This window comes from Tympanuchus pallidicinctus, unplaced genomic scaffold, assembly GCF_026119805.1.
Source record: "Tympanuchus pallidicinctus isolate F22 unplaced genomic scaffold, pur_lepc_1.0 scaffold8, whole genome shotgun sequence".
Lineage (NCBI taxonomy): Eukaryota > Metazoa > Chordata > Aves > Galliformes > Phasianidae > Tympanuchus > Tympanuchus pallidicinctus.
This window is the reverse complement of record NW_026294802.1, coordinates 11,410,480-11,425,132: the sequence shown is the minus strand read 5'-3', so window position 1 is coordinate 11,425,132 and position 14,653 is coordinate 11,410,480. Positions and strand designations below refer to the sequence as shown.

At 45.4% G+C, this 14,653-nt stretch overlaps 1 protein-coding gene and 1 long non-coding RNA gene across 2 annotated transcripts in view; one reads left to right on the top strand and one right to left on the bottom strand.

The window, feature by feature from the left end:
- The window catches only part of SYN3 (synapsin III), a 199,626-nt gene that overhangs the window by 115,590 nt on the left and 69,383 nt on the right, over positions 1-14,653 (top strand). The gene's annotated exons all lie outside the window — the stretch shown is intronic.
- The window catches only part of LOC128073825 (uncharacterized), a 54,116-nt gene that overhangs the window by 9,361 nt on the left and 30,102 nt on the right, over positions 1-14,653 (bottom strand). Inside the window, exons 2-3 of the long non-coding RNA XR_008202899.1 lie at positions 10,518-10,626; positions 1,200-1,273 (exon numbers count right to left, since the gene is read on the bottom strand). This is a non-coding gene — a long non-coding RNA (uncharacterized LOC128073825). The remainder of the gene's footprint in view (positions 1-1,199; positions 1,274-10,517; positions 10,627-14,653) is intronic.

Below are 14,653 nucleotides of genomic sequence, written 5' to 3'. Positions count from 1 at the left end.
TCCACAAATATCAATGCGATTAAATAGTTTTTACTTCATTGAAACTATAGTCTGAAGGCAGACATAGCCATTCAGTTTTATTTTGAGAAAAGTCTTCCGAGAATAAGTGAAAGAGGGAGAAGCTGGTGCTGTAAAACTCTTATTCCATCAGGCATTGGTGGGAAGGAGGAGGGGGGCAGCAGTAAAGGCATGCCTATGGCATGGAAGGGAAAGTTCTCAAAGGATTCCTTTAATCAGATTCTGCAGAAGATAGGCTCACTCTGTAATTCACTCCATGTCTTATTCAAAGGCCATATGCTCTGGTCATGTGGAGATTTACAGTCTCCGATTTACTGGCCTCAGAGAATCTAAAAGAATTATGCAAGAAATCATGTGCTATGATAACTGAGGCTTCACACAGCCACGCTTTCTAAAGACTGCTTCCAGCTCAATATAAGACCCCTCGAGGGCTTTGTAGCCCTTTCAGGGAAGAGAGTAGAGGAGAAAAAGGGGGAGCTGCTAACCATTGCCATATGTGAGAAGCGTCCCTGTCTGCACGTGGGTGTGATGTTCATGTTATCATAGGGGCTGAGCTCCAAATAGGCCCCCCATTTCCTGTTTCCAGTCAGCAACTTACTGCTGGAGCAGGAATCCCATGTCACACTGCACTGAATTTACAAAAGAGGAAAACGATGGCCAGTGGAGAGGGAAAGGGTGGGGGAAATCCTCTAAAATAACAGGGATATGAGCCAGAAGTCCTGAGAGGCAGCAGAATAAGTGGGAGTTCAGCAAATAACCATTTTCTTTCTTTGACTAGTGTTCCTTTGAGACTTAAGCACTCCAGTTCTCAGAGTTAATTTTAGCTATTTGTGGTTGTCCTGTTCCTAATGTCCCTTTCCTATCTCTCACACACAGTGAACCTTGGGATACTCTCTGTGGGCTGACAGATGACGTGAAAACCTCTAATCTGCAGGTCAAATATCAAAAATGAAGTGGGATCAGGAAATTGGAAGCACAATTTGTTTTTTTCCAAATAAGGGAGATATATTCATATTAGAAGTTCTTAGCATACCAAGTTTGTGGTTTTTTTTTAAAGAAGTGTATGAGAAGAATGACATACTCTTGAAATTTTTATGGTAACCACCAAAGATGTTATCATCCCATGGACATCCCATGGCCTTTCCTATGCAGACTATGACAGATAAACATTTATTACTTACAGGCTCTTCTCCAGGAAAACCAAAACCACACTGTCCCAAGTACTGTACTCAGATGCAACAGTCAGAGTAAGTCCCTGCAAAAGGGCACAGAGTACACATAAGGGAGGGTTCAAAATGAACACTGTGACAATAAAGCTGTGGTGCCAGGGATTAACAAGCTTGCTGTATGTGGTATTCATACTGTACGTGTGTGATGTTAACAGAAGTCTGAGCTGTACCTGTTTTACACTCCTGTGCTGATGTGCTGCCAGTGTTTTATGGTTCACCACATTTGCCCTACAGCTTCTGATGAATCTGATGACCAGAAGCACCACAGGATGCAGAAGCAAGTTAAAAGGTTTGAGATGATGTCTCCCATCTCAGCCAATGTTTCTCATAAACTTGAGCAGCAAGTGGGTCTGTTACTTCCCCTGAATCTCCCATCCTTTACCAACAGAAATCTGTAGAGGATGCTTTACTCTTTATATGCTCTGAGTGATATATGTGTGGTATTGAGAACAGTAAAAAGGCATATAGTCCCCTAAGGTATCTGAAAGAGAAGCTGGCTCTACAAGAAAATTAAGTTCAGGGCTAAGAAATCAACTCAGGACCCTTATTGTCAGTTGATAGATTTAAGGCTTTGAGTCAGGTGAGGAATATGAAGGTCTCTCATATAAAAGACCTTGGCTCTGAGAAGCTCTCTAAGAGAAGTTAGTTACTGTTCCCCTCAAGAGCGGAAGAGCAGTAGTCCCTGAGCTGACAGAGGGCAGATTTCTGTTATTAATTGGGCAGACTGCCCTGGTTTTGATTTGGACCAGAAACAGAATACTGACTAGGACATCTTGGAGAAGGCTGCCTGTAGCTCTCTGTGCTGGCTAGCAGGACATGGTCTGTCTTCATAAAAAACAACCTGCTGAGTTGCCAATGTCACTTTTCCATGCATACAGGTTTTTCTCAGGTGAGGTTATGCTACTCAGGGAGCTATTTTCCACTATACAGAGATGCAGCAGGACTCCAACAGCTGTAGTCAGCACTGCTGGCAGCAGAGACACAACACAGCTAAGCTTTTTGGAGAAGTCTGGCACTGAACAGAACACATGTGGGGCACAGGGGGCATCCCAGGTTGACTCTGGCTTCCCACAGATTTCCTGGAAGATCTACAGATGTCTGAAGATCCTCTTCATTTTTTAAGAGCAAAGTTGGCAGCTTGTTTCAGTTTCAGAAGGAGAGGCTGTTAGGGGCTGACCTGCTGGATAGGAAGATCTGTGGAGAAGGATCTGGCTGTCCTGGTGGGCAGCAGGTTGGCCGTGAGCCAGTAATGTGCCCTTGGTACCCCGGAATGCATTACAAAGAGCGTAGCCAGCAGGTTGAGGGAGGTGATCCTCCTCCTCTGCTCTGCCCTGCTGAGGCCACATCTGGAGTGCTGTGTCCAGGTCTGGGCCCCCTGGTTCAAGAAAGTCAGGGAACTTCTAGAGAGAGCCCAGTGGAGGGCCACCAAGATGGTGAAGGGCCTGGAGCATCTCCTTGATGAGGAAAGACTGAAAGCCCTGGGACTGTTCAGCCTGGAGAAGAGAGGTTGAGGGGATATCTTACCAATGCTTCTACATATCTAATGGAGGTGTGTCAAGTGGATGGGGCAAGGCTCCATCTTCTTGGTGGTGCTCAGCGACAGAACAAGGGGCAACAGACACTGGAACAGAGGAAGTTCCATTGGAATATGAGAAAGGACTTTGCCTTGAGGGTGACAGAGCACTAGAATAGGCTGCCTGGAGAGTCTGTGGAGTCTCCTTCTCTGGAGATGTTCAAAACCCATCTGGATGCTTTCTTTGTAAACTACTTTAGGGAACCTGATTTAGCAGGGGGATGATCTCCAGAAGTCCCTTCCAGCTCTAACGATTCTGTGATTTTATGATTCTGTATGTCCTGTCCAAACCAAAGGTATGAATAGTGGGGAGCTCCCTCCCGTAAACCATATACAGGTTTTCCTAATAATCCCTGGACAGATGGACAGTCATGTGAGTCCTTGAAAATCTATCCACTTTGGAGCAGCCCTGGGTGTGGTGCAGTGGATGTGGCCAGATACATGTGCTGCCCTTTACAGACAAGCCCTCTGTCCCGCAAAGACTGAATATCAACAAAATTCTTCCTGTGGGGACTTCCAGCTCTGCCTAAGCCAGCTGTAAATTCCTTTGAGGCTGAAGACTAAGAAAACTGGAATCCTGGGAGGACCTTGGTACAATCCCAAAACCATTTCCACTGAACCTCCCCAAAAATATGGTTTCTCTGACCCAGGAATGCAAGCTCTGTAACAATGGCAAAGCTGAAGTCCTAGACCGTTGGCATTAACTAGTATTAGCTCATTATTTCTGTGCACTCTGTCTGCCTCAGCTAATATGAAAATCATTCATGTGATTTTGAGATATGTCTCCCTCTGGGAGACAGACTTATTGTTCTGCTTTTGTGCAGCACCTGGCATGAAGGGGTTGCTATTTTTTGAGTGAGATGCTACCTCCACATAAACAAATAACAAAGCTTGTGGGACCCCTGGCTTCTCTGTTTACTGCTTTCTTTTTGAGTTAGTTATTTTGATGTGAGTAATTATGAAGCATCTGAGTTAGCATAGTAAAGTTAACAGCTGTTTCAGCAAGGAAGTGGCTGAAAAGGGGTGACAGCAGGAATAGAAGCCATGAACTGATGTGGAATGGCTGAAGCAATCAGAATCTGCATATACAGAGAGCTCCTCTGTTAGTTTCAGCAAAGCAGAAAGAGAACTACATTTCTCTAGGGCAGGTGAAGGCCCTATCAATCCTTCAAACCCAGGAAAGCCAGCCAGCCTGACCACAGGATCAGCTACTGCCTCACTTTCCATACCTCCAGTTTTTGTGCTCTGTTCCCCACTAGCTCTGTCCTCATATAGGAGTGGTACCCATCGGTTGTCGCCTTCTGCATGAACCAGTTGAAAAGTTTGACTTCCCTTCTGTGGCAGGTTTCCTGCACATATTTTTTATGTTTCCTTCCTCAATTACACTTTCTTTTCTAAACATTTGCAGATCTCTCCCTTTACATACAGAGTTTCTGAGGGGATATACCACCTCTTGGAGGGAATGCATTCTCCAAAAGCCTTCCCCATGATGCCATGGCCCCATTTGTCAACATACTTCTCTCCAAGGAAGGAGAATACAATCCAAACCTCCCTCCCCTGCCTGTGGTGTCTTCAGCAAACTGCACACCAAGCACCCTTTCAGAATAGCCACCAGGGTTTCCCATGCAGGGAAGGGCATGTCAAGGGTGAGACGGAAGAGTGGCTACACTGCATTGCGTTCCAGGCACGTTTTGTTGGCTGATGGTCCCAAGGGGATGCTGGTGTGTATATAGGCAGCTTCTGGGCTACTTGTATTCACACTGCTGATGGAGTTAAGGCAAAATGAGGCAGCTGAAGCTGGCTCTGAGGATCTCTCTTATTTCTCACTGCTTGTCAGCAAAGCCTGAGCAGAGCAGAGTACCTAGCCACACATCACACCGTACACACACCAACTTCTCTGCCTCCTCTTCCCAGCTGTCGAAGGAGCAGGATAGGTATTTCAGTGAAATCTTCCCCCCCAGGGTAAGAAAATAGCAGATGAAGAACAGTCAAGTGGTGTGCTGTACTCTCATACTTCCTTGTGCCCTAGACTAGACCCATAGACTCACACGCATGACTTTCCACAGACATGCTCACATGAAATACTGAAACACTGAAGGGAGGAAGGCTGTCAGGCCTGCTTCCAGCTCCAGAACTGCACTCTGATAGGACTAGACTTCTTATATTTAATTATTTTTTTTCCCCAAAAGAGGGGTGGTCAACACCACCACTAAATTCACCTCCACCCCCAAGCAGCTGTTTTGCCAAAGGGTGGAGAAGCAGACCTCCTGATTGAGGGTGGAGCAGTTTGAAAGAGAGGAAAGCAGTGACTTCACTGTATATTAAGTAACAGCAGAGCAGGCTGTGCGTCATTCTGAAAAACAAGATTTTGGGTGGGGGCAAAGGCTCTCTGCAGCATCTTGCACATGAAGCCTTCCCCTTTGTAGGAAATAAGCAGAACATGCTGTTCTGAATGGAGAAGCTCAGAAAGCTGTAGATGCAGTAAGCTAGACACCTTATAATCTTATTTAAGGAGATCCAGCCAGAGTAGCAATGAAAAGGGCACATAATGGCATAGGAGAGTTTGCTCTAGACTTTCTTCCGACATAGATAGAGGAGCATGGCAATAGATCAAGTCCATGTGAATGGAACACCATGGGAATAGCTTCAAGTCCATCCAAATAAAATGCGAGTGAATGAGTGGGCTGAATGCAGTAGTGTGTCCAGCCTTCAGCCAGGGCAAGGCAGGGCAGGGCAGCACTAGGATTAGCTGTCTGCTTGCAGTGGGAGCTGGTCAGCCTTGGCACAAGCATCAGTACTGCTGCAGCTCAAATGCCCCTCCTCCCTTTCCCCCCCATTAACCTTTCCTTGCAGCTGAGGGCTGTAGGGCGAGCTCAGGCCAGTCTGTACCTGCATCCCCTGCATCCCCCTTCATCCTGACTCTGACTGAAGGAGTCTCTCAGGCTTAAGGGCGCCCTAATACATTAGAGCCCATTTCAAGCTGTTTTCACCTTCGCAAAGAGTTAAAAGCAGTCTTAAGACTACAAAGAGGGCAAATGTAACACACATTTTTACACTGCTTATACTGTTTGTACTGGTCTAGGAGCGCAGTCCTGAGAGAGGCCATCAGAACAGAAGCTTTTTCACAGGTGGCCATGGGCTGGCTGAAAAAAGCCTTCCTGCTGGCTCTGGGCAATATTTATGGCATCACAGCATACCTCTGGCCCCATTTGCAGGGGGAACATAACAGCAACCACTTCCTTCCTCAGTCTTCCTAGGCAAAACTCAAAACACTCAGAACACTATCCTCCAGGGACAAGACAATGTCATGGGGACATGGCTCACCTAATATTTCTTTAGCTAGCCCAGGTAACAAAGTGCAGTGCCTTGGTGCTGGTGTGTGATTCTCCTGCTGGATATTTACCCAGGATCTCATCAGGGCTCTTTTGACCTATACTTAAGTCCAGGCTACAGAGTTTTGACTTGTGCTGTTGAGTTTGCTCTTCAGGATCTCCTGGCCACCTTTGTACCCCATACCCCCAGAGGTTTTGTTTGATCAGTATCCCCAAGAGAAAACATTCCTGTGCCTTTGTGTGCAGAACACTGTGTTTTCCCAATAGACATCACTGTCTGGCCTACAGCATGAATATCCAACAGTACAGTGAATATATGGAATAAAAATCAAGCAAGATGTTATGAGTTGGACCTAGACAGGCAGTGAGTTGGGCAGAGAAGAACAGGATGACGTTCAACCAGGGAAAGTGCAGAGTTCTACACCTGGAGAGGAATGATCGCATGAATCAGTACAGGTGATGGGCTGACCTGCTGGAAAGGAGCTCTGCGAAGAAGGACCTGGGTGTCCTGGTGGGCAGCAGGTTGGCCATGAGCCAGCAGTGTGCCCTTGTGACCCAGAAGGCCAGTGGCATCCTGGGGTGAATTACAAAGAGCATAGCCAGCAGGTCAAAGAAGGTGATCTTCCCCTCTTCTCTGCCCTGCTGAGGCCACATCTGGAGTGCTGTGTTCAGGTCTGGGCTCCCCAGTTCAAGAAAGACAAGGAACATCTAGAGAGAGCCCAGTGGAGGGCCACCGAGATGGCCTGGAGCATCCCCCTGATGAGGAAAGACTGAAAGCCCTGGGACTGTTCAGCCTGGAGAAGAGAAGGCTGAAGGAAGATCTTATCAGTGTTAATCTCTAATGGAGGTGTGTCAAATGGATAGGGCAAGGCTCCATCTTCTTGATGATGCTCAGTGACAGGACAAGGAGCAACAGACTCACACTGGAGCAGTGGAAGTTCCATACAAACATGAGAAAGAACTTTACCTTGAGGGTGAAGAGCACAGGAACCAGCTGCCCAGAGAAGCTGTGGAGTCTCCTTCTCTGGAGATGTTCAAAACCTGCCTGGACGCTTTCCTGTGTAAGCTACTGTAGGAATCCTGATTTAGCAGGGGGTTGGACTGGATGATCTCCAGAGGTCCATTTTAAGCCCTGTGATCCTGTGATTTTATATCTGGCCCCTACACACCTTCACATACTGATACCACACATGGTAAGCATGCCTCAGATGCAGAGAAGAACTCAAACTCTGCTTAGGAAAGGTATAAAAAAAAAAAGGTATAAAAACTGCTAGACTGTTAGATGTTCAGGCCCTTTATCTATCTCTTATAGTTGTATATAAAAACTGAACCCCCATTTTTGTGGTACCAAGGGAAAAAATGAAGGAAGCAAGAAGTGAACTCTTTCATCCAAACTTTGACAGAGGCAGAGTTCAGTTTCTAAGGGTCACTAATAACCAGAATTTCGTGTTCCGACTCCCCACCTGAGAAAATTAAACAGCATTCACAGAGCTCTGCTTCCTTGCCCACAAATCATAAATGGTTTAACAGAACAGCACTAAAGAAAAATGAGAAAAGGACAAAGGAGCATATACAGAATAACCAGTACAGATACCCATTCCTATAGCACAGGGCACTTACCAAAGCCATCTCTCATTGTCTTCTGAAGTGTCACTACAGCAGATTATTGCTCCCCTCAGATCTGGAAACTCTCTGCACAGCTGACAGTTTGGGGCCCCCACCACTCACCTACTGGGAAGCAGACAGTTCTTCTGAGCTGCGGCTGTAGTGGGAGCCACTGACTGATCTTTGCAGCTTGCTGCTTTCTATAGCTGTTCTGGCTCCACTAGCTGCTCCTCTTGGTGGCTCCAGCTAAGCATGCCCCATACTTTTAGTTCCTGCTAACTGCTCTTCATCCTCACTGAGTCCTGGCTTTTGGCTGCTCAAAGATAAGTTCTTAAACAAACTTTGCTGGCCCTCTAGTTTGCTGTATTTCTGCCTCTTGAGGGACTGCAAACAATTGCTTGAAGCTAAAGGTGGTCACCTACAATGGGCACAGCTAGTCCCAGCTTTTCACACTTACTGAAAATTGTATTATCCACATTTTTATGATGAAATTATAATTGCTTTCTTATACAAATCTTCTCACATATAGTGAGAAGACATACGGATATTAGGTCTGTCTCTAGGCTCTTTCAGCTCCTTTTATTCAGAAAGAAAGGCAGCAGAGCAATCCTCCTCTTCCAGCTCTCCACCTCTCTGAGCAGCCCAAACAAAGATAAAAGAAAGGAAGGTATTCAAAGTCAGTTCTTTGCATCTTGCAGCCAGCTTAAGCATCTCAATAGGATTCACCAAAAAATAATAGTTATCTTATATAAGCCTCAAGACAATCCCCCTGTAACAATTTAAGACCTTACTGTTGTTTCTGCGCCACGGATGAGTGAACTCAGACAGGCTAAGAGATGCCAAGGAGTTTGTGACCCATTCCCAAACTTTTCTGCTCTTCCCTGTTTTCTTAGAGCAAGCAACATCCCCTCCTTAGACTAAGGCATTGCATTAGTAACACTAATGATGGGTTGTACCATCCCTGCATGCTGAGCATGATTCACAAAGTCAATATGGCCCCAGCAGCTGAGAAGAACAATGCAGTGTGCTCTCAGTTACTCCTTTTGGCTACACCATCACCAGAGCCCAGAACAAGGGCAGTGATGTCATGTTTGTAGGCTTAATGTGTGAGTAACATATACAATGCTAAAAGCTCTCTGTGATCTATTACTTCCACATTAATACAGCTTAGGGCATATATACACAATCAGTTGCCAGAGCCAAGAATAAGTCATTTGGAAGAGATTATTTTATTTTAGGCTTTTAACAGGAATAATTCTCAGTCCCAACAGGCTAGTTCTGGAAAGGGAGTACCTAGCTAAACGTGGAGCTATATAATTTAGCCAAGACCTCAGCATTAAAGACAAAAGTTTGGAATGTAGAAATGGGCAGACCAGAATCCCACTGAGAAATAGCTTACATTTTTTTCTGAGAATTAGCCATTGTTGTAAGTATTTACATTAAAAAAAAGAAAAAAGAAAAAAAAAAAAAAGATTAAGAAAAAGCTCAGAAGCAAAGAAAGAAAGTATTCCCAGCCATTTTCAAGAAAATGACTTTGGAGCCTTTTTGTGCACTTGTGTTTGAACAAAGCTTTTCTCCATTTAGCCTTTGAGTGGAAGGAGGGCGTTATTCTTTCCTTTTGAAGATGTATTATGTGTATTCAATGCCAAAAGAACCAGCACAGGAGGGGGCTCAGGAGCTAAGCATAGTGACATTGCAACCAGAGGCCAGTCCGTGGGTCAGGCAGATGAGTTCGTTCTGGCTATAAGCTCTATGGTGCATGTGCTGATAACCTCAACTGTGGAGCTCATGGCAAGCTATTAGCCAGCCCTGGGACTGGGTAGGCTGTGCACCCTGAGCTCTGGGCTATCCCAGCTACACTGCTGGTGCCATCTCTCTCAGGCAGCCCCAAGCCAGCATCCAGCTGCTATGTGCTTTCACTGTGGATAGATGCCTCAGGGGTGATTCTTCCTGCCTTAAAAAGCCCTTCCCCAGTGCACTGCCAGGTGGTTTGCAGGAACCCCAGATGACAAGGCCTGCCTGTGTCCTCTCTTTTGGGCCCTTTCCATCATTTGCTGGGTTAAGCCAGGATTCCTCTGGCCAGCAAAACAGGGGAAGCCCTGAGAATACATAGCACAAAATCTTATCTCAAGGAGAAAAAAACAGAGGCTTGTGTGTAGAGGCTCGTTGAACTGCACATTCCTGTAATAGTTTCCCAACGGTGAGTACCAATGGGACAGTCACAGGCTTTGCTCTTTGTTCCCAACAGGCTGGAAGCTTTATCTCCTGGGCAGGCTGGGGCTGGAGCACTGCCAGCCTCCCCAGGGACGGCTTTGGCCCTGTAGATGCCTGTGCCTCCGCAGTGGGCTGTGGATTGGCGGAAGCTGGTGCAAAGCTGCCTGTCCGATTAAATTTGTTGTTCTGCAAAAGGATTTAGCTTTGTTTGCCAGTTATTACTGAGGAAAAATCCTAAGCTGCTTCTTTAAACTGTGTTAAACCTTTCAGGGGATGAAAGAACCTGGCGTCTTTCCCTCGAAGTTGTAAACAAGGAGGAGAAAGCTAAGAGAAGGCACAGAGAACAAGCCATAGATAAATAAACAAATAAATTTAAAAATACTATTTTGATTACATTCTTTTTCCTCTGCAATCAAAAATATTTTTAAATTTCCTGTGCGAGGGGGCTGCCATAACAGAAGCGTACCTGAACTTATCTTCCAAAAAAAAAGTCTGATGATAGGTCATCCGCCACCATCTCGAACACACTCCAGATCCTACACATACCTGCTGTCTCCCAGGGACATGCTGCAAGCCCATCCAGAAGGGTCTGCACAATATTAAGTTGAGGAGAGATGGAGAGATGTCTGAGATTCTCGTATTTCATCATTCAGGCCTGCACAAACAAACCAAAGGCAGCCAAGTCAAATAAGTAACTTATTCCAAAACAAGATATCTGTACACAAGGTTTGGTCTGGTTTAATTGAGTTCAAGGCCAAACTACTCCTAGTTAGAACAATAAAATGATATCTGTAGATGTCTAATGTATTTTAGGTTGGAAAGCTACAAAAGATGACTGTGAATGTATAGTTTGAGCACAACAGTGTGCTAAAATACAACCATGTGTCCAAAGCCAGGAAGGGCTACAGGAAGTGCCCTTTCTCTGCCACTGAAGTTTTAATTTCCCTTGTTCGAGCCCTGCAATGTAGATAATTTCTTTCACAGGATTCCTGCCTCGTTTCTGCAGTTAACAGATTAGTGTTTCATACTTTGCTTTATCCTTCTGCTTAGTGGATAGACACAGATCATCTCTAGCACACAGGATTTAAACTGTGCTCTGAGAGCAGAATGACTGAAAGCCCTCTTGAGTTCAAGGCTTTCAGCAAGATATCATATGTAGCTGCTTCAGGAACATCACAGCACTGCAGTAACTATTATGGATCTTGTACATGAGAGGTTGCCTACTGAAAACTGTAGAGTCAAAAGACTTTGAATACCTTATAAAACAAGGACTTGTGCTTTCACTGTGTCTAGCATGCTGCTGCACTTTGTATGCAAAGCACAAAACCAAGATGCAGTTGTGAAGGCTCAGTCCCTTTTCAAGCTGGCTGTGGTTCAACAATCCAGAGGTTCCAGCTGCAACACCAGCTACAACAAACACCAGTTACAACACCAGCTACAGCGGCTTGCACCCCTGTCCTGCACTCAGCTCTTTGCAGGCCTGGTCTGCAGACAGGATCAGAAAAGCAATTCTTATTAAAAATAACACTTCTGGGCCTCAGAAAACTGTTTCAAACCACTCGTTGAGGTATCAAAAAAAACACAAGGCAGCCATGTCACAATCAACCGCAGGAATTCTGGCACAGGACAACCTGCCCCAGGTCACACCGGAGCTGCACGGCTGTGCCAGGATGCCAGCTCTGCAGGGCAGCAGCCCATGGCACGAGTCCCATGGTGACTCTAGTTCTTCCTGCAGTCCCCTACCTCACTCAGTGCCCACCTACTTTCCACAACACTTGAGGCAAGGGCTAATGCAGAAAACTGTTTCTATGCTTTCACAACCCTTGAGCAGTTCCCTCCTGCCTGTGGAGCCAAGGAGTGCCTGGAGGAAACTACAGTCTGTGGACTTTGAAATGAAGTCTGCATCATAACCCATCTGCACAGACGTTGCCTGGGTAACTTTAGTCCCGGATTTCCTAACTTTTTTGAGCACTTGAATCCATAGTTTTCATGCAAGCTTTTTGTGTGTGAAATATGTCCTTATTCAAAGAAAGTTAGAGTACACAAAGAATAAGTAAGAGAGCAGATAACTATCTGGGCAATGCCAAGGATCAGAACAAATGCTTTTTCCTTGCTCTTTATACTAGATTATTTGGAGATAAAAGAATTTGGAACAATTCCCAGCCAGGGCTTGCCGCTCTCAGAAGCTGGTCGTTGTTGTTAACTGCAGAGTTGAACAAAATCCTTCTCCATGCAAAATGATATTTTGTATTGGGCGTGAGGTGTCTGCTCTGAAGTTCAACTCTGTAAATAGGACCATTGCAAACACAGGAATCGGTGACTCTCTCATAGCATGTGTGATGGGATTTGCTCCATAATGCTGCCTAGCAAATTCCTTTTCTCTTGTAAGCAGAAATATATAACGGAGGAAACAGTTTTTCTTTAGTTATTAATATCTCTGAGGTAACATGGCAGATGCCATTACTGACCCCTATACAGGACTGTTTAGCTCCCTTCATCAGGGTTCAGTCCCAGGCATAGTTTAGAGAACCCCGAAGGCCATTCTGACAGCTGTATGATATCTATGATATGCTGGGATATCTTTGTTCCTCCCATTTCCTCACGGAGACCATTTTAGCAGAGGATGGGACAGCAGTGCTAGAGGATTCATTTTGCTTACATGCACTGAAGTAGTTCATCACCAGTTCATTGTGTCACTTTTAGTGCAGCTTTTCATGACTGAAGCAGCATAGGGGCCAATGCCTGGCACAGAAAGACTAGCTATTGTAAAGTACACTAACATAACAGGCTCATATTGCGTCTGGGTCATCCTTAAAATCCTGTTTTCTGGCTTCCTTTCTTTCAGTGCATCAGACCCAAGCTTTCTTACCTTAGTTTTTATGCTTAGAAAATCTGTATCTTCCTATTCCTAGTACTAGACCTTTGTTCTTTAGTATTACCTTTGTTTCTTACATACTCCCTCTCTGGCTTAGTTTTCTTTGTCCTGTGCTGATTGCCATCTACAACTCCAGAATCCATGGGGCAGACTCTGTGGCCAACTGGCTACACGAAGGCTCTCACACAAAAGAAAATAATTGAGAAGCACACTGTATTGAAGCAAAGTGACAGCAGCCTACATTCTGGAAGATTATTTACCATTAGCAGAAATTGTGCATATCCACAACAGCAAACCAATCCTACCTGTTCTGAGCCATGCCCCGTCCTGTAGACTACCAACTGCATTTGTAGGCGGGCACAGCTGATAGTCCTCTGCCTCAGACAAATTCCTGCTGGGTGGCTGCCACAACAGCAAAAATGTATCACACACAGGAGATTGTTCATACTTTTTCTACCTGAAACAACTACCTCTTACTTCCCATACAATATGCACCCTTCTCATTCTCATTTCCTTAAAAGCCTTGACCAAGATTGCTGTGCTGCTTGCAGGTTTGATGTCACCTGCCCTCCACCTCACCTGGATTTTCCTATCGTATCTGACTTGACAGTCTAAAAGATACTGAAAGGCAAGCTTGATATGTACCTTTCCTCTAATGACCTCTCCATAAACATTTCAGTGTGATAGTAATAACTATAAAGACAATAATGATAATAGCGGGAATAATGATTGCTATAAGGTGAGTGGTAGGATTACTCTTGAAATCAGCCTTAAATTTGAAGAAAATGGAGTAATATCCCTTCTGGAGAAACCAGAAGCACTCTCCTTTTGCAGGATGAAAGGAGATGAGGAATGTTGGTTGGCACTGAATCCCTGTCCTCTTGGGCCTTTAATGGGTTTCCTGCTCCCACAGGTTCAAAGAGCAATTACAGTCTCCAGCAAAAGTACAGCAAATGGAAAACAGATTCTTTGGCTCTCACTAAAGTGCCAAGAGAATAAGTAACCAAAGATGAAGGACTTGTAGTCACTTCATTGCAGTAGCTTATTGAGCTGAAGGGAAATCTCCCTCCCCGTACCCGTGTGGCCAGAGGAAGTCCCTAACACAAAAGCTGGGTGGTGGCAAGCCGATGAGAAAACCATGTTCACCCACATCCTTCGAGATACTCAGAATGGAGTGGAGGGATGGTCTGCAACATTCTGGGACTGCACAGCAAGATGCCTTGGGAGCTCAGCTCCTTCACCTCTCTGTTGTCTGGTGCCTTTGAATTGGCCATCAGAGAGGAACAAATCCAAGGTCTGAGGAAAGCAAGGGCAGGGCAGTTTCCTTTCTGACAGCAAATCATTATAAAGGTCTGTGGAGGTACGTATCCAGAACAGAGCAGCTGGATAAACAGATGGGGGCTGAGGAATCAGCCTTGGGTATCTGCAGCCTGATAGTTGCGATGCTTCCTAACGCACCAAGGAATGACATCCCCATACTCTTTGCAGAAAAGGAAAACTGTGAAGAGGAGGAAAAAAGAAGGGCCCAGGTCACTCAGACTCAGGATAATCCTCTCAGAGAGCAGCTGGATGTATGTACCACAGCGGGTTAATGCTCCGGAATTTCATCAGGAGAGACCAGCGGGCATGGGCACTGTGAGCTGCATGCTAATCTCCTGTGACGACCTGCGTAGGCCACACAAGATGGCCTCCAACAGGGCAACACCGCCCAAGCAGTTCCACAGGGGTCTGTGCAATCAAGCACTAAAGATTAAAAATGAAATCCACAGGAAAAGCAGGACTGGATTTAGGACCAGAATACCAGATA